Here is an 18,534-nt window from a genome sequence, read left to right as displayed (position 1 = left end):
AAGCTTCTTTGGCAACACCTCCCAAACCTGCGACCTCTACCACCTAGAAGGACAAGGTCATTAGGTACATGGGCACACCACCACCTCCAACTTCCCCTCCAGGTCACACACCATCCTGACTTGGAAGTATATCGCCATTCCTTCATCATCGCTGGGTCAAAATCCTGGAACTCCCTGTCTTGTTTTGCACACTTTGTACAAAAATAATAAATTGCAGGACAACAGAGTATTACAGTTTAAACTCTTTTATGAAGCATCAGGTCTGTGATCTCAATCATACAGCACAGTGGGACAAGATGGAGTTAGGACCCCTTACAGATGCCTGCAGGCCAATGAGAACTCAGCATGTGATCACGTGAATATAATAGGTATTCCTTACAGGTGCCTGCGGGCCAATGATAATTCAGTATGCAAATGTTACACTCCCTCCCTAACAGCACTGTGGGAGTACCTTCACCACACGGACTGCAGCGGTTCAAGAAGGCGGCTCACCACCACCTTCTCAATGGCAATTAGGGATGGGCAATAAATGCTGGCCTTGCCAGTGATGCCCAATTCCATGAACGAATAAAAAAAAACTTGCAGGAGAGATGTGGTCAGGAGGAAAGTTGCGTCTTTCCTTTGGACTGTTTTTAACTTGACTCTATTTGGGCTGGAGTTTAATATAAACATCCTACTTCTATGTGATATGCTCCATTTGCAACATCTTAAATATAACCTTAAAAGCAGCTAATTTGTCTTTAAATTCTCCCCTCATTATTCTTCCTCTCATTTTATGTTTGGTTCCTGCTAGCAGGTTATTTAACGAGGCCTTAGCCCTCCTTCTATGATGATGACCTTTATGGTTTATTTAAATTTAAAAATCTTTGCGTTTTAATCCTATAAACTAAGGTATAAAATCACTGCCATACAAATTAATGTGCTCTACGAACTCCAGTGCATGCTGAGCAGAGTTAAATGACTCAGAAATTTCTTCAGAGGTTACCCAGCATGTAATCACAGATCTGGTTTGTGAAACTGACAGGTTCGTCTGGAAAGACAGAGAGTAATAGCAAATGCTATAAGTGATATGCCATGACAGTAGCCCACCCACTGCACAGATCCAATCAGGCTACTGTCATCCAGTCAAAGAGGATTAATTAATTACATTTCCAGTTGAATTATCTGATATGTGTGAGGTCGGACAGCCTAGTTTAGAAAACAAAGGGCTCGATTTTAAACCCTCCCCTGAGTCCGAAGAGAATGGGGTGTACACAGGTTAAAATAGGGGCAGAATATTTAGCTCCCCGTTCATACTGCACTCTCACCAGCCTCTATTTTAACTCCTGGCTTTCGGGAGGTGTCTGAGGCCCTCATCGCAGGCAGACAAAGTCCTCAAATATTCAAAAGCCGGAGTCCAATGGCACCAATCTAGTGAACCTTTGTTGCACCGCTTCTAAGGCAAGTGTAACCTTCCTCAGATAAGGAGACCAAAACTGTGCACAGTACTCTAGGTGTGGTCTCACCAAAGCCCTGTACAATTGTAGCAAGACTTCCTTACTCTTGTAATCCAGTTCCCTTGCAATAAAGGCTAATGTGCCATTTGCCTTCTGAATTGCTTGCTGTACCTGCACGACAACTCTCTGTGTTTCCTGTACGAGGACACCTAAATCTCTCTGAACACCAACAGTTAATCGTTTCTCACCATTTAAAAAAATTCTGTTTTTCTATTCTTCCTACCAAAGTGAATAACCTCACATCTCATCTGAAAAATGACACTTCTGGCAGTGCAGCACTCCTGCAGCCTAGATTACATGTTAAAGTCTCTGGAGTGGGTTTCTGAACTCACAACTTTCTGACTCAAAGGCAAGAGTGCTACCTTTGAGCTAATGCCATCACGAATACAACTATAATTAAAGCAAAAAACAGCATCGCTGGCACCATAATGTCAGTCAAAAAAAAAAACATTATCTCTTTCCAGTGATCCAATTATATGCACTTGATTGAGATAGAGAAATAGTTGTGTATAAGTCAGGTTTGTCAATATGTGGTACATTGTCCATTTTAATGTAAAAGAATACATGAAATGTTTCAATACATGTCCAAGCTGCCCACAGATGAGATTTATTTTGTGTCATTTATTTCCACATTTGAGGCTGACTACATAACACGTGCAAAACGTTACAAACAAGTAAAAATTATGAACTTAAAACAGATTGCCTGTGCTTACTTCCATATGTCAAGTGTTTTATTTTCTTTTAATTAAAATTTGTACATGTTCCTGATTACTCTGGTACTGATCAAAGTATACCTCAATCCTTAATCAGTGTTATGCAGAATATTACATGCTGTACTTTAGTGTACCGTTTGAATAGTCAAGGCATCTGAAATGCATTATCAAGATGCCAAAAGTCCTCTCAATCACCCACTGAGTCGAACAGTACATGATTTCATCTGTGTTCAGCAGTAGTCTAGAGAACAAAAACTAAAATCAGAAGTAAGAATATTTACTGTCTGTGGAACAAAAATAAAATGGAAGCTAGTTTAGAGGTTAATAAGTATTCAGAAGATTATTTGTAGGTCATTTGCTGCCTTTTTGTCACTGGCCTTTGTCTAATTCAGCAATTTCGCATCTAAAGAGGAACAATTAAACTGTCAGAAGCATGTCATAACTCACTGCTTTTCAATACTGTCTTTGACATCAAAGAACATGCAACTATCTATGGAATGAATTGCAAATATGTCTTCCTTCTCTGAAGATATTCTAAAAGCTACTGTATTGTCAATAGTACCACAAACAAATCAGGCAACTATTTGACATGCTGCCGTTGCTACGTTTTATGATTGTTAAGGTAGTTATGCTAAATCAACTTTTGACCAATCACCTTGGCACATTATCTCGCAGGGTGTGAACGCTTCCTGATTTTCACTCACAATCTTCCATTGCTAAAAATCCTAGCAGATGTGTGTGACAGTTGAACGTTCAGTGAGCAGACTTCCTTTTATAGGCTTTGCAAAGCAGTTATAGGAATTTTAAAACTATGTAAAATATTTCTCCACAGATGGCAAATAGCACCAGAAAGTTCTTTGGGAAATAATCCACGAGAATGAAATGTGCAGAAACTTTTACTGGAATTGTAGAAAAAGCATTGTGGAATTAAACAACTCAAAGGTTTCAAGATATCACACACTTCAAATCCTGCAGCACACAATACAATGAAGGTGATACTGTCATACTGCAGAATTTTTGGAAATTAGGTTTTCTGGGGTAGAGTTTACGCTTTAGGTGAAATCAGGAAATTGTGCCCAAAATGTGCTTGAAATTACACTGGTTAGGTTATATTCAGGTAAAGTCATTTGCATATTAACAAACGTAAAATCTTCCATGAACCAGTGCAATCAGGCAGCTTAATAGAACATAATTGTTTTTTTTCTTTCCAGAAGAAAGTATTCCTTGATATATTTAAGAGTTATAACCTGGTTTAACAACAGAAAATGCTGGAAAAACTCAGCAGGTCAGGCAACATCCGTGGAGAGAAATTTGAGTTGATGTTTCGGGTCGAACCCTTCTTCAAAACTGGAAAGAAAAGAAAATAGATCGAAGGCAGGGCTGCGATCGGACAAAAGAAGTGAAAGAAACAAAAGAAGTAAAAGAGACAATAAAAGGTATTCGAAGCTAGACGAGATGGTAATAGGCTGAGATTAGGTGTAAAGTGTACTGGCAGGGCAAGAGATAGCTGCCAGGTGTGAGAGAGAAACAAAAGGAAAGTAGGGGGGGGGGGAAAGGAGTGGAAAAATTACAAGAAAAATGTAATAGGGGCCGAGGTTATGATCTGAAATTGTTGAACTCGATATTGAGTCGGGAAGGCTACAGAGTGCCTAATCGGAAGATGAGGTGCTGTTCCTCGAGTTTACGTTGAGCTTCCGTAGAACAATACAAGAGGCCAAGGACGGTGAGGTCCGAGTGGGAATGGAGCGGTGAATTAAAATGACAGGCAACCGGAAGCTCGGGGTCACCCTTACGGACTGAACGGAGGTGTTCCGCAAAGCGGTCACCCAATCTGCGTTTGGTCTCCCCAATGTAGAGGAGACCGCATCGTGAGCAGTGAATACAGTATACTAGATTGTGAGAAGTACAAGTAAATCGCTGTTTCACCTGGAAGGGGTGTTTGGGGCCCTGGACAGTGGGAAGGGGGGAGGTATAGGGGCAGGTGTTACATCTCCTCCGCTTGCACGGGAAGGTGCCAGGCGAAGGGGAAGGGCTGTTTGGGGTGATAAAGGAGTGGACTAGGGTGTCTCGGAGGGAGCGGTCCCTACGGAATGCTGAAAGGGGAGGGGAGGGGAAGATATGTTTGGTGGTGGGATCACTTTGGAGGTAGCAGAAATGCCGGAGGATGATCCGTTGAATGTGGAGGCTGGTGGGGTGAAAGGTGAGGACAAGGGGAACCCTATTGTGGTTCCGGGAGGGAGGGGCAGGGGTGAGGGCAGAAGTGCGGGAGATAGAACTGACACGGTCGAGGGCAGTGTCAACCACGGCAGAGGGGAATCCTCGGTTGCGGAAAAAGGAAGACATGTCTAAAGCACTGGTTTTATTGATACAGCTGAAAATGGGTTTATGACCAAAAGTAAACATTTTTAATAAATCATCCCTCTGTGAGTAACCTGATTTAAAATCACTGAAAATGACTTAAAAATCTATACTGAACCTTTTAATAGTTTCATTGCTGTACACTGGTCAGTTTCTTAGTAAATTAAGTATTTTTTTACTATTAAAAACTTTTAAAACTTGCCTACTATGAGCACAACCTGAAGAGCCTTTCTTAACCAGCGCAATCTCATAATTTCAACCTGGAGCTGTTGCCAGTTTTGTAGGTGGGGCCTGATCTGGGAAAATTGAATCTTGAACCAGCATAAAAGTTTGCGGAAAACATGAGCGTAAGTGGTTTTGGGCATAACTCACTTCCGTTTTAAATTCCCCGATCTTTTGCACTGGTTCGGCCAATTGCACTAGAATCTGGCTGCAAAACTAGCAAAACTAATGCCTAACCATCAAATGATTTGTTAATAAGTTGCTGCAGTTGTTCTATAAATGTAGGTGACTTTAGCACCCTTCAAAATCTTAAAATGTTTATCATTGGCAGAAAATAAATAAGATATAACTTGTTTTATTAATAAACTAGAAATATAATGGCCCGGATTTTGCAGTAAGTGGCGAGGGGATGGTGCTCACTGCTAACCCTGAAGAAGGCTGCCAACAAAGATTTAGCGGGTTCTGTGGCGTTGATTTCCCCTATTCTGACGTAACTTTCTATCTGGTGCCATCTATAGGGGATCTGTGACATCCAAGAACAGTGAAGTCATCAAGCAGGCTAAGCAGCCGATCAGACTGAAGAAATTTCACAGACAGCAAACTATGAAGTAAAAAAGCACTGATTATCCATCCCTTGTTAATCATTTTACAGAAAGTGAACTAAAGATTGGGACATACACATGGGATTAAGGTAGAAGCTGAAATATAAACAAACTTTAAAAAATAAAATAAAAATTAATTTTTATTACTTTAATAATCTATGGAATTTTTATCATGGAATGGAGGGAATGATACTCCACACTTATAAAATTAGTTTTCCAGCAGAGGTTGTTCAGCAGTAATTATGACTTAGTACACCATTAAAAACTCTGTTGCACCTCATTCAACAAGGCTTAACTTTTTCAATGGTTTTTACAGCGAGAATAATGCGTAAAAAGTTGAAGTTCACATCAAATCACTGATTTTGTGTTGATTCCTTCTGTGAAGATTGCAAAAGCGCACCCTGTGGGGGAGCAGGATGTAACTGACAGCAACTTCAGATTTCCGCGTTTAACTGCGCACGTGCTGGCGCCAGCAGTTGCTGTCAGGTTTACACAGTAATGACGGCGAGTGCTGACCGTTTCGCTGTCATTACAACTGCAAATTCCGGGCCATTATAAATTCTTCCAAACCCTCTGTTGGGAATCAGACGATATTGATTTATAAACATCTACTGCTTTAGGCAGGAGTCAGAAGCACATTTCTACTGCTATAATTGAATCTATGTAAATCAAATTACACCTGTTGGACTCTGTACTTGTATTAAGACGATGTCCTATTCATCAAGGATTCAATAGGAATTGTGTGAGAATAATCTGGATATGTTGCTAAACTAGAACATTATTACAATTAAAAGACTTAAGTCATCTTCCAAACTAAATGTCAGGGTGGTCCCATTCTACAATTTCCAACATGGCACCAATCATAAAACCTGTCATGAATTTTGTGATAACTATAGGTTTGAAATTCTCTCAGTGGTTTCTATAAGAAATAAATTTGCACATTTGTCTGAAATTCCTCTGTGTGCTATTTCATAGCATTGGTTAACTAATTTACTTTAAACGGATGAATGAATGTGTTACCAAAGTACTCACTGTAAATACTGTTGAGCACATTTAACGCTTATATTTTTGATCTGTATCAGAATCATAGTACCCGTTTAACTGTTTTAAAAATTGTAGAATATACAGTGTATTGTTGAAAAAATCCATACTTTAGGCCTTTCAGTCATTACCAGGAATTGTATCTTAATGACCAAATAATCTGTTTTTAGTGATGTTGGTTGAGATAAGTGTTGGCTTGGACACCGAGGAGAACGCCCCTGCTCTTCTTCGAAATAGTGCCATGGGATCTTTTACGCCCAAGTGAGAGGGCAGATGGGGCCTCGGTTTAATGTCTCATCTGAAAGATGGCACCTCCAACAGTGCAGCACTACCTCGGTCCTGCATTGGAGTGTCAGCCTAGATTTTGTGCTCAAGTCTCTGGAGTGGGATTTGAACCCTTCTTGACTCAAGCAAGTCCTTTAAGACAATCCTTAAAACCTACCTATTTGACCAAGATTTTGGTCACCTGTCCTAATATCTCCTTTTGTGGTTTGGTGTCAAATTTTGTTTGCTAACTGCTCCTGTGCTTCACTTTGGGACGGTTCACTACATTAAAGGCGCTATATAAATGCAATTTGTTGTTGCTACTACAGAGCCACAGGAAGTGGATATTGTCATAAGGGATGCTGTTCTGAGATTGGGGCTCTGTCACATTGCTGAGGCTGAGTAAAAATTCACCAAAAAGTAAATTAAAAATATTAATGCAAGAGGCTGCAAATATACATGTTTTCATAATTTGGTTTTTAGATTTTTAAGTTTTTAACATTTAATTTAATTGGCATATTTTGTACTCACTGACATCTCAATAATGAATTAGAACCCGACTATAAAGGTGGCAGTAAGTGCCCCGCAGGTGGGAAAAGTTAGGAAGGTGAAAGGTCACACAGGGGAATGATTCTGCAAGATTGTTTTGGCTGGAACTCACTTCCAATACTTAGAAGCTACAGTATCTGAGGCCGTAATTTTCACTGTGCGACGCGCTGACAGCGCGGGAGCGCTGGAGCACGTGGGAAACCCAGAACGCGTTTGTCAGTGGCTTTTTAATGAAACCACTGCATTTGCATCTGACTTCTGGGCTTCACGACCAATTAACGTGAGCGGGCATGATGACGTCACGCATGGGTCTATTTCGGCTGAGGTTTTTAAAAGAACACAGCAAAGATGACAGTTGAAGGTTTGTGATGGTGGGAGAAAGATTTGTTGCAGATAAAAATGGAATCTCAATGTTCCAAAGCTGCCCCTTGCTTTAGTGATGCCACCCTGGACCTCCTGCTGTGAAATGTTAGGGCCAGCAGAGAGGATTTCTTCCCTTTTGACGGGAGGAAGACGCCAGCCTCAATTATGAAGAAGGCATGGCTGGAGATAGCAGAAGAGGTCAGCAGCAGAAGTGTGGTGTCACGCTCCTGGATACAATGCAGGAAGAGATTTAATGACCTCATGAGGGCAGGAAAGGTGAGTGCAATGCCACATTCAACTACATCCTGATGTACGTGTCACCCCAACCCCCTCACTCTGCCTTCCCAAGCCTACTCCTGCACATCACTCCTCACACCAACATACCTTGTAGACGCACCCATCCCTCACTCTTTATGCACTTCCTCACATCCCCATCTGACCATCCATCTCTGACACTCATCCTCATCGTAATGCAATGTCACGCCTCTCTCTCATAGTCACTCTCTACAGATGTCCATCCATCCATTCCACTCATTCCATGTCTCTCACTCAAAGGTCTTTTGTTTCTCTCCTTGCAGGAGAAGAGAGCACAGAACACCCGGGAGAGGCAGAGTAAAGGAGGTGGCCCTTCAGTCATAGCAATTCTCACAGCTGCAGAGGAGGAGGCTCTTGAAGTAAGTGGAGTGTCGGCCTGCTTGGCAGTTGGAGATAGAGAGACGGGGAGTTCCCAGCTACCTGGTGCCAGAATTCAATATCACACAGCCACGTGGAATGTGGAACTCGCTACCACAGGGAGCGGCTGAAGCGAATAGTATAGATGCATTTAAGGGGAGGCTATATAAGCATATGAGGGAGAAGGGAAGAGAGGGTTATGCTGATAATTAAATGAGGAAAATCGGGAGGAAGCTCGAGTGGAGCATAAACGCCGGGCCGATTGGCCTGTTTCTGTGCTAGAAATTCATGGCCTTAGCGCCAATCCATAGCACCATTAAATGGTGCTAAAATAGCAGCTCCATACACACTCTGAATGCCACCTTAACTAGGATGGATCTAAACCTAGCCTTAGCTGTTCATCATCCCACTGATGTGCAGCAAAGTGCTCTCCAGCTCATTGCTAGCAGGGAAGTGTGGGTGGGCCATGAGAGGAATGATGGCGAAAGGGGACATAGAAGTGAGGGCTCTGCTCAAAGCGTTCCCACTTCTCACCTGTTGCCCCCCCCCACCCAATCAGTGCCTTGCATGCTGCCTCCTGTCCTGATGGTCGAGTTTGCCCCTGCACAGGTGCAGGTGGAGCAGTCTTTGGTGGAGTCCTCATGTGCTCCAAAACCCAGAGGATGTCAGCCAAGAGCATCTGAGCAGTCAGAGCAGGGAAGTGAGCAGCCTGCCACGACCTCTGCTGAAGCCACAGAGGTAGCATGTAGTAGGAGGTATTGTGAAGATAGTAATCTCAGGATTGCTACCAGTGCCACATGCTAGTCAGAGTAGAAATAGAAGGAAATTTCAGATGAATACGTGGCTAGAGGAATGGTGCGAGGGGGAGGGATTCAAATTCCTGGGACATTGGAACCGATTCTGGGGGAGGTGGGAACCAGACGGTTTGCACCTGGGCAGGGCCGGGACCGATGTCCTAGGGGGAGGGTTTAAACTAAAATGGCAAGGGGTTGGGAACCTGAGCAGGGGGACAGAGGAAAGGGAAACAAGGATAAAAGCAAAAGATAGGAAGGAGAAAAACAAAAGTGGCAGTCAGAGAAATCAACGGTTTAAATCAAACATGGCCACAGTAAATAATAATTCTAATAGGTCTAAGAGCATTAAAAAAATAAGCCTGAAGGCTTTGTGTCTTAATGCGAGGAGCATTCGTAATAAGGTGGATGGATTAGCTGTGCAAATAGAGGTAAACGAATATGATTTGATTGGGATTACGGAAACATGGCTCCAGGGTGGCCAAGGCTGGGAACTCAACATTCAGGAAAGATAGGCAAAAAGGAAAGGGAGGTGTGATAGCATTGCTGGTTAAAGAAGGGATTAACACAATTGTAAGGAAGGATATTAGCTCTGATGATGTGGAATCTGTATGGGTAGAACTGAGAAATACCAAGGGGCAGAAAATGTTAATGGGAGTGGTATATAGACCTCCAAACACTAATGCGGAGGTTGGGGATGGCATTAAAAGGGAAATTAGAGAAGCGTGCAATAAGGGCACAGCAGTCATCATGGGTGACTTTAATTTACATATAGATTGGGCTAACCAAATTAGTAACAATACTGTGGAGGAGGAATTCCTGGAGTGATTACAGGATGGTTTCCTGGACCAATATATCGAGGAACCAACCAGAGATCAGGCCATCTTAGACTGGGTATTATGTAATGAGAAAGGATTAATTAGCAATCTTGTTGTACGAGGCCCCTTGGGTCAGAGCGATCATAATATGATCGAATTCTTCATTAAGATGGAGAATGAAGTAGTTGACTCAGAGACTAGGGTCCTGAATTTAAATAAAGGAAACTACGATGGTCTGAGGTGCGAGTTGGGTAGGATTGATTGGGGAATGTCACTCAAAGGGTTGACGGTGGATAGGCAATGGCAAACATTCAAAGACTGCATGGATGAACTACAGAATTTGTTCATCCCAGTTTGGCATAAAAATAAAACAAAAAAGGTGACTCAACCATGGCTAACAAGGGAAATTAGGGATAGCATAAGATCCAAGGAGAGGACATATAAATTGGCCAGAAAAAGCAGTAAACTTGAGGATTGGGAGCAGTTTAGGATTCAACAAAGGAGGACAAAGGGATTAATTAAGAAGGGGAAAATAGAATATGAGAGTAAGCTTGCACGGAACATAAAAACTGACTGTAAAAGCTTTTATAGATATGTGAAGAGAAAAAAGATTGGTGAAGTCAAGCGTAGGTCCCTTGCAGTCAGAATCAGGGGAATCTATAATGGGGAAGAAAGAAATGGCAGACCAATTAAATACATATTTTGGTTCTGTCTTCACAAAGGAGGACACAAATAACCTCCCAGAGATGTCGGGGAACATAGGGTCTGATGAATGGGAGGAACTGAATGAAATCAGTATTTGTAGGGAAATGGTGTTAGGGAAATTGATGGGATTGAAGGCCGATAACTCCCCAGGGCCTGATAATCTACATCCTAGGGTACTTAAGGAAGTGGCCCTAGAAATAGTAGATGCATTGCTGATCATCTTCCAACATTCGATGGAATCTGGAACAGTACCCATGGATTGGAGGGTAGCTAATGTTACCCTAATATTCAAAAAAGGTGGTAGAGAGAAAACGGGGAATTACAGACCGGTAAGCCTGACATCGGTAGTGGGGAAAATGCTAGAGTCCATTATAAAAGATGTAATAGCAGAGCACTTGGAAAACAGTGACAGGATCGGACAAAGTCAACATGGATTTACAAACGGTAAATCGTGCTTGACTAATCTACTGGAATTTTTTGAGGATGTAACTGGTAAAATAGATAAGGGAGAACCAGTGGATATGGTGTATTTGGACTTTCAGAAGGCTTTCGATAAGGTCCCGCATAAGAGATTAGTGTGTAAAGTTAAGGCACATGGGATTGGGGGCAAGGTATTGACTTGGATAGAGAACTGGTTGGCAGACAGAAAGCAGAGAGTAGGAATTAACGGGTCTTTTTCCGAGTGGCAGGCAGTGACTAGTGGGGTGCTGCAGGAATCGGTCCTTGGACCCCAGCTATTCACAATATATATTAATGATCTAGACAAGGGAGCTAGATATAACATCTCCAAATTTGCAGACGACACAAAGCTGGGTGGGCGTGTGTGCTGTGAGGAGGATGCCGAGAAACTGCAGGATGATTTGGACAGGTTGGGTGATTGGGCAGAAGCATGGCAGATGCAATATAACATGGATAAATGTGAGGTTATCCACTTTGGTGGCAAAAACAGGAAGGCAGATTATTATCTGAATGGCAATAGATTGGGAGAAGGGGAAGTGCAACGAGACCTGGGTGTCCTTGTGCACCAGTCGCTGAAGGTAAGCATGCAGGTGCAGCAGGCGGTTAAGAAGGCAAATGGTATGTTAGCCTTCGTAGCGAGAGTGTTTGAGTACAAAAACAAGGATGTCTTGCTGCAGTTGTACAGGGCCTTGGTGAGACCACATCTTGAGTATTGTGTGCAGTTTTGGTCGCCTTATCTGAGGAAGGATGTTCTTGCCATGGAAGGAGTTCAGCGAAGATTCACCAGGCTGATACCTGGGGTGGCAGGAATGACGTATGAGAGGAGATTGGGACAATTGGGTTTGTACTCGCTGGAGTTTAGAAGAATGAGAGGGGATCTCATTGAAACTTATAAAATTCTGACAGGACTGGACAGACTAGATGCAGGAAGGATGTTCCCGATGGTCGGGGAGTCCAGAACCAGGGGTCACAGTCTAAGGATAAGGGGTAGGCCATTTAGGGCAGAAGTGAGGAGGAATTTCTTCACCCAGAGAGTGGTGAACCTGTGGAATTCTCTACCACAGAAGGCAGTAGAGGCCAATTCATTAAATATATTCAAGAAGGAGTTGGATATATTTCTTAAGGCTAAAGGGATCAAGGGGTATGGGGAGAAAGCAGGGACAGGGTACTGAATTTGGATGATCAGCCATGATCGCATTGAATGGCGGAGCAGGCTTGAGGGGCCGAATGGCCGACTCCTGCTCCTATTCTTCTGTGTTTCTATGTTCTGAAAAATACACCATCATATGAACAGAATTCTGATTTTATTAATATATGATATACTGGGTTTAAAAATCTAAAGTCTCAATGACACAAGCTGTGCAAACAGGCTTCTGAGGTAAGATAAAGTGTTAACACACAAGCTTTTGAAATGGGAATTGGTTAAAAATACTAAATCAATGGCCCTATTGAAATAGCAGTTTGGCGCTTCCAGAGGTCTGGAGATTGGGAGAAACACAATGGAATGACCCAAGTAAAGCGTTAAAAACTAACACTTCAAACAGGAACACAGAATATTAAAAAACCATGTGCCTTTGTAAAAGTAACATCAAATGAACCAGGAAACACGATATAATATAACCAACTAAGATGGCTAGGAAAACAAACACCCTAGTTGAAGTGTCTGTAATTTACATGTTGTAAATATGATTCCAACAGAACACTTTGAAGATATGACTTCAATAGATGTACCAAGCAATCACATGGTTTTTGTATTGAACTTGGAACACCATGGAGACAGGAGTCTGTGGTTGTAACCAGTTAAGGTGGTTTTAGAATTGAATGGATGACCTTCAATAAGAATGGCATCAAAGAGATAAATCTGTTATAGCCATTTTATATGAGAAGTTTTTGGAACACCTAAAGGTAGAGACATAATTATACATGCAGCAGCTAAATTGATAGTAAGAATAGAAAAAAAGTCAACAGGAAGATGACTAGAGATAATGAGCTTACATCAGGAGAAAACTTCAAAGGATAAACCACTAAAAAAAGGTATAAAAATACAACTTTTCAGATAGTCAGAAGTCGCTGGAAAGGGGCAAAGCGATTCTCTCACACTTCAGAGGCATCTCTGTACGTTTTTAATTCTTTGAGTCTCGGGGGTCAAAAAGGTATTTTTAATTTGACTTTGGTGGATATTCTGGATTAGAAGTAATAAGGAATGTATAAATGTAATGAAGTTAAGATTTGAGAATAAGTATTTCTGAAAATAAAGAAATGTAAGCTATTTGTTTTTGAACTATTAAAGTTGCGATTGACTCACAAGCTGTCAACTGTATGTCGGCTCTTAAATAAATCTATATATTTTTAGAATTGTCTCAAGTAGTATTTCTGTATCAAACTCGTGAACTCAATTTCTGTACACTCTTTTGTGAGGAGTTGCAGAATTCTGGCGGGTATTCCAGACCCTCATAATATCCGAAAGGTTACAGTCTAGTTAAACTTATTAAAAAGTGCTATCCGGAGGACAGTAACACCTTCACGTCATTTCTTTCCTTTAGGGAGAGATAGTCTGAACCTTTAGACCCAATTAAGCGTTTTATAGAATTCGGCTATCTTTAACGTTAGTTGAAGGTGAACATCTGGGGAATACGCCTGATCTGGGGTAGCCCGAAAAAGGCTAGGTCTAGTAATTATCCCTTCAGTATAGGAAAAGGAAGATGAAAGATTATTAGTTGCACAAGGGTGTATGCACATGGGTGTTTTAGACATGTCACAATAAGTTACTGTACGTTTTGATGCACATATAAAATTATTTCTTTGCACCACTTTCCAGTATTGCCCATTTTTGCCTGCAGCTTGCCAACTGGCTTTCTCAGTTCTGAATGGTAGGACAAAACTTAAATCTGAGCAATGGGTGTCTGTGAAAAGGATACTTTGTTGATTGCAGGCATGCTTTGTGCTGGGGAGGGGGGAGCGGGGCAAGTATGTTCAGCATATGGCTGCCAGTTGGGTACAGTGGTGGAACCTAAGTAAATGTTGCCATGATGAGTCCATCCCGCGCATCCATGTGCGCTGCTGCTGTTGATGCTGGGTGCTCCTCTTGGTCCTCATCTGAGCTCCAAGGTGAAACAGCATAAGCGACACCCATGCTGATCCGATATGACAGATTTAAAATGGCGATCAGACGCACAAACCTCCAAAGTAGTGAGCGTCACCTCCAAAGTAGTCGCAATCACCTGCAAAGTACTGAAAGCAAACTCTTAAAACAAGTGCACTGCGCAAAAGCCTTTCACTTTGGCAAGGAAGCAGGTGTGAGGTCTCTTTTTGCCTGTCATTTATTCAGCCCCCTCAATTGTGCTCGTTCCTTCTTTTCAATGGCAATGTCCAGAAAGCTCGGGAAACCCATGGACCCACACTGAAAGTTGAAACCCTCTGTTAAAAAACCTGTTAACTACTTCTGAACTACCTCTTAAATGCTTTCAATTGCTAACCCGCCTCTCCCGAGGGGATTTCCTCGCACGTTGCCAAAAGCGCTCCAGTGAAATGCTGTAGTCAGCAGGTTAGAACCTGCTTCCCGACACACTGTCAATTTCAACGCTTTTTACTACCAACCTGCTCCCAAACCCACTCGCTGCTGCTAGTAAAAATTCCAGTCCAAGTATTTAAAGGTATTTTGTGAAGCTTGCAGAGAATATAAAGGGACCTGTGCAAATTCAAATAATGGATTTCCCTCTGGATATTCCATTGTTCCTGTGCTTTTGAGCAGGAGGATAATGAGGATTTGAAGGAGGAGAGGATAAAAGCCTGGAGAGTGCGGCACCATGCATGCAGGAAACACCTGACCCACAGGAATCCACACCACAGGGTCTAAAGACCACAGAGGTCCTAAGTGGATTTTTCCAATGGGCTGTGCCTCAGAAGGTTGCACTTTAGCCCAGATGATGTCAGAATATGCCAGCTGTTGGATCGTGACTTGAAAGCCACTTTCCACCAGGGGCACAGCATTGTCAGTTACTATGAAAGTGACACCACTGAAGTTTTATGTATCCAGATGTTTTTTGGTGGCCAATGGTGATATTTGTCACATCAGTCAGTCAGCAGTGCATCGCTGACAGGTCACGGATGCCCTGTTCAGACACTCGAGTTTCTTAATTGCCACTTGGACCCAGCAAAAGAGAGCGAGCTATCAACCTCTTCACAGTGCCTGGATTCCCACAAGGGGTAGGGTACCATTGATGCCACCCACTAAGCTATAAAGGCCCCATCCAAAAGCATCATTAACTTCATCAGTAGGAAAAGGTTTAATTTACTGAACGTGAGTGATGCCAGCCACTTCATTTTGCATGTCAATGCATATACGCGGGAAATAGCAATGATACTTTTATTAGAGGCAATTCTGGATCCCTGCACTGTTCATCGAGATAACTGACAGGGTGTCTGCTAGGAGACCACAGATACCCACTTCAGCCTTGGCCGATGACTCTTTTTCTGATGTCTGGAAACAAAAAGAATGAGGCCTTGGGCACCACCAGAATCATGGTTGAACAGACCATAGGAATTCTCTTGTCCTATTTCCGTTTCCTGGATAGATCAGGGGGAATCCTGTACTGCAGTCCAGCAAGGATTTCAAGAATTATAGGGGCTTGCTACATCCTTCATAATTTGGTCATTACAAAGACTTTGGAACTTCCAAGCAGCGCAGAGGAAGAGTGGTCCAATATTTTCTTTGTCTATAAGCATATTTGTGATAGCTTAGTAGCTACAGTACTAGAACTCTGCTGTCAGCGAGGTGATCCAACCCTAAGTGGTGGTCTTGAATGATACTTGCAGTTGAATGTCTCCAGAGAGGTTTAGGTTTCTTGGCACAATGGGAAAACTGGCTGGGAAGAGGTGTTTGCCCTGCCCACACTCTTTAATTGCATCTCCCATAAAGTTCAGGTGCAGAATCAATGTCAGCAATGGAAATGTCTGTAAATCAAACATCAGGCCTTAAGAGTGATGTGAGTTGAGCTTTGGGGCAGGAAAGAGATGAAAAAACTTACAAAATTAATCAGGTCCATTGTGGGTACTTGCAGTTTGCAACACTGTAAACTGCTGTTGAGGAACAAATAATATCCTTCAGCGCATGTCATATGTTGAGATGATACATTAACGTTCATAATTTATTGTCCTTTTTCTCTTGTGTTTGTTCGCCACAAGTACAGTACTTGAATGAGTAACAGCTCGCAAAGGGGACATCACAGTGACTGTTTACTGCTAACAAAGCAGGCTTCTGCACAACTACTGCCAAACCATTTCAAGCCATATAAAGACCAGCAACAACCACAAAGGATATTTGCTTACCACTGTTAATTTTTTTCAATGCATTTCATCTGTTCTTAATGAAGTTTAATTGCCTTAAAACACTCATTCTGTTATTTAATACATATAAAATTGCACAGCCCACATTACACCAAATTAAACAGACAAAGCTTCAGAACAAGGAATATTTCTACCCTGCCTGCTAATTTATTAAAGCCAGCCAGTAGCAGCAGGCAACAGTGAACTTCTATTTTCATCTTTAAAGTATATATTGTAGAAAAAAAAGAAATACCCTGGAAGAAAGGATGACTGTAATTCAATGAGTTCTGATTACTTCTTCAGCATCATCAATTCTTGCATTTATAGCATCTTCAGAACTCTTCATTTGAGCTATGACTGTATAATTCCCTCCCGGATATCTATTAGAGTATGTGGTGTACAAGTTTCTCAAGGAACCATCTTCCTGCATTTCTGTCATCCTTACCCGAAAGCTAAATTCATAAATTGCCTTTCAGTTGCCAAGTAAGATTTTCCAAACATCCACCAATTAGATCAATTAGCCAACACATTTCTTAGCCTAAATAGCAACCAAAGAAGAAACCGGTTTTGATCCTGAGGCAATTGAGTTAAGAGGATACTGTTCACGGAGGGTGGTGGAATGGGAGGAGAGGAAATGTTTGGTAAGTCTTCTCTTTGTTTATGAAGATGCAGCTGAGACATGGCAGTTGCAACAGTGCGGTCGTTGTCTGAAACTTGACCAGTACCAGGGACCGAGTGTAACATATCAAAGTTTGCAGATGATACTAAGATGGGAGGGAAAGTAGTGAGTGAGGAGGACATAAAAAACCTGCAAGGGGACATAGACAGGCTAAGTAAGTGGACAGAGATTTGGCAGATGGAATACAATACTGGAAAGTGTGAGGTTATGCACTTTGGCAGGAAAAATCGTAGAGCAAGTTATTATCTTAATGGCAAGAAACTGGAAAGTACTGAAGTACAAAGGGATCTGGGGGTCCTGGTGCACGAAACTCAAAAGGTTAGTATGCAGGTGCAGCAAGTGATTAAGAAGGCCAATGGAATGTTGGCTTTCATTGCTAGGGGGATAGAATATAAAAATAGGGAGGTATTGCTTCAGTTGTACAAGGTATTGGTGAGACCACACCTGGAATACTGCGTACAGTTTTGGTGTCCATACTTAAGAAAGGACATACTTGCTCTCGAGTCAGTACAAAGAAGGTTCACTCGGTTAATCCCGGGGATGAGGGGATGGACATATGAGGAGAGGTTGAGTAGATTGGGACTCTACTCATTGGAGTTCAGAAGAATGAGAGGCGATCTTATTGAAACATATAAGATTGTGAAGGGGTTGGATCGGGTGGATGCAGGGAGGATGTTCCCGATGATGGGTGAAACTAGAACTAGGGGGCATAATCTTAGAATAAGGGGCTGCTCTTTCAAAACTGAGATGAGGAGGAACTACTTCACTCAGAGGGTGGTAGGTCCATGGAATATGCTGCCCCAAAAAGCTGTAGAAGCTACATCATTACATAAATTTAAAACAGAAATAGACAGTTTCCTAGAAGTAAAGGGAATTAAGGGTTACGGGGAGCGGGCAGGAATTTGGACATGAGTCTAGGTTCGGATCGGTCATGGCCCTGTGGGTAGCGGAGTGGGCCTAGGGGCCGTGTAGCCTGATCCTGCTCCTATTTCGTGTGTCTAATTCTGTTAGATTCAGGAGATGGTTCTGTGATAGTGGATTGGCGGTTAGAATCAGATCAGCCATGATCTTATTGAATGGCGGAGCAGGCTCGAGGGGCCGATTGGCCTACTCCTGCTCCTATTTCTTATGTTCTTATGTTCAGGCCCCCTCTCTTTCCCTACGAAAACCCAGACCATTCCCCAGGCTTTATCCTGGCAAAGGATGATGACCCAAACTTTAGGCCGTTATTAGTCCAAATAGGCAAAACCTCTTCTGCTTACAACCGAGCTGAAACCTAGGACCATAACCAGAAAAAGCACATTGCACTCAGCATTTGCACAACCAAGCCAGCAATTCCAATGTTACTAATGTATTTTTAAGTAAATATCCTGTGTATAAATGTTAAAAAGACAAAACATGATATAAAATATAAATCACATCAAAAAGCAGCAATGCATCACTTAAGTGTTACCACTGACTAATATGGCGCACAGCT

This window comes from Somniosus microcephalus, chromosome 9 (assembly GCF_052327205.1).
Source record: "Somniosus microcephalus isolate GS21.2 chromosome 9, FLI_Smic_1.0, whole genome shotgun sequence".
Taxonomy (NCBI): Eukaryota; Metazoa; Chordata; class Chondrichthyes; order Squaliformes; family Somniosidae; genus Somniosus; species Somniosus microcephalus.
The sequence above is the reverse complement of the archived record's forward strand: the minus strand, read 5'-3'. Positions refer to the sequence as shown.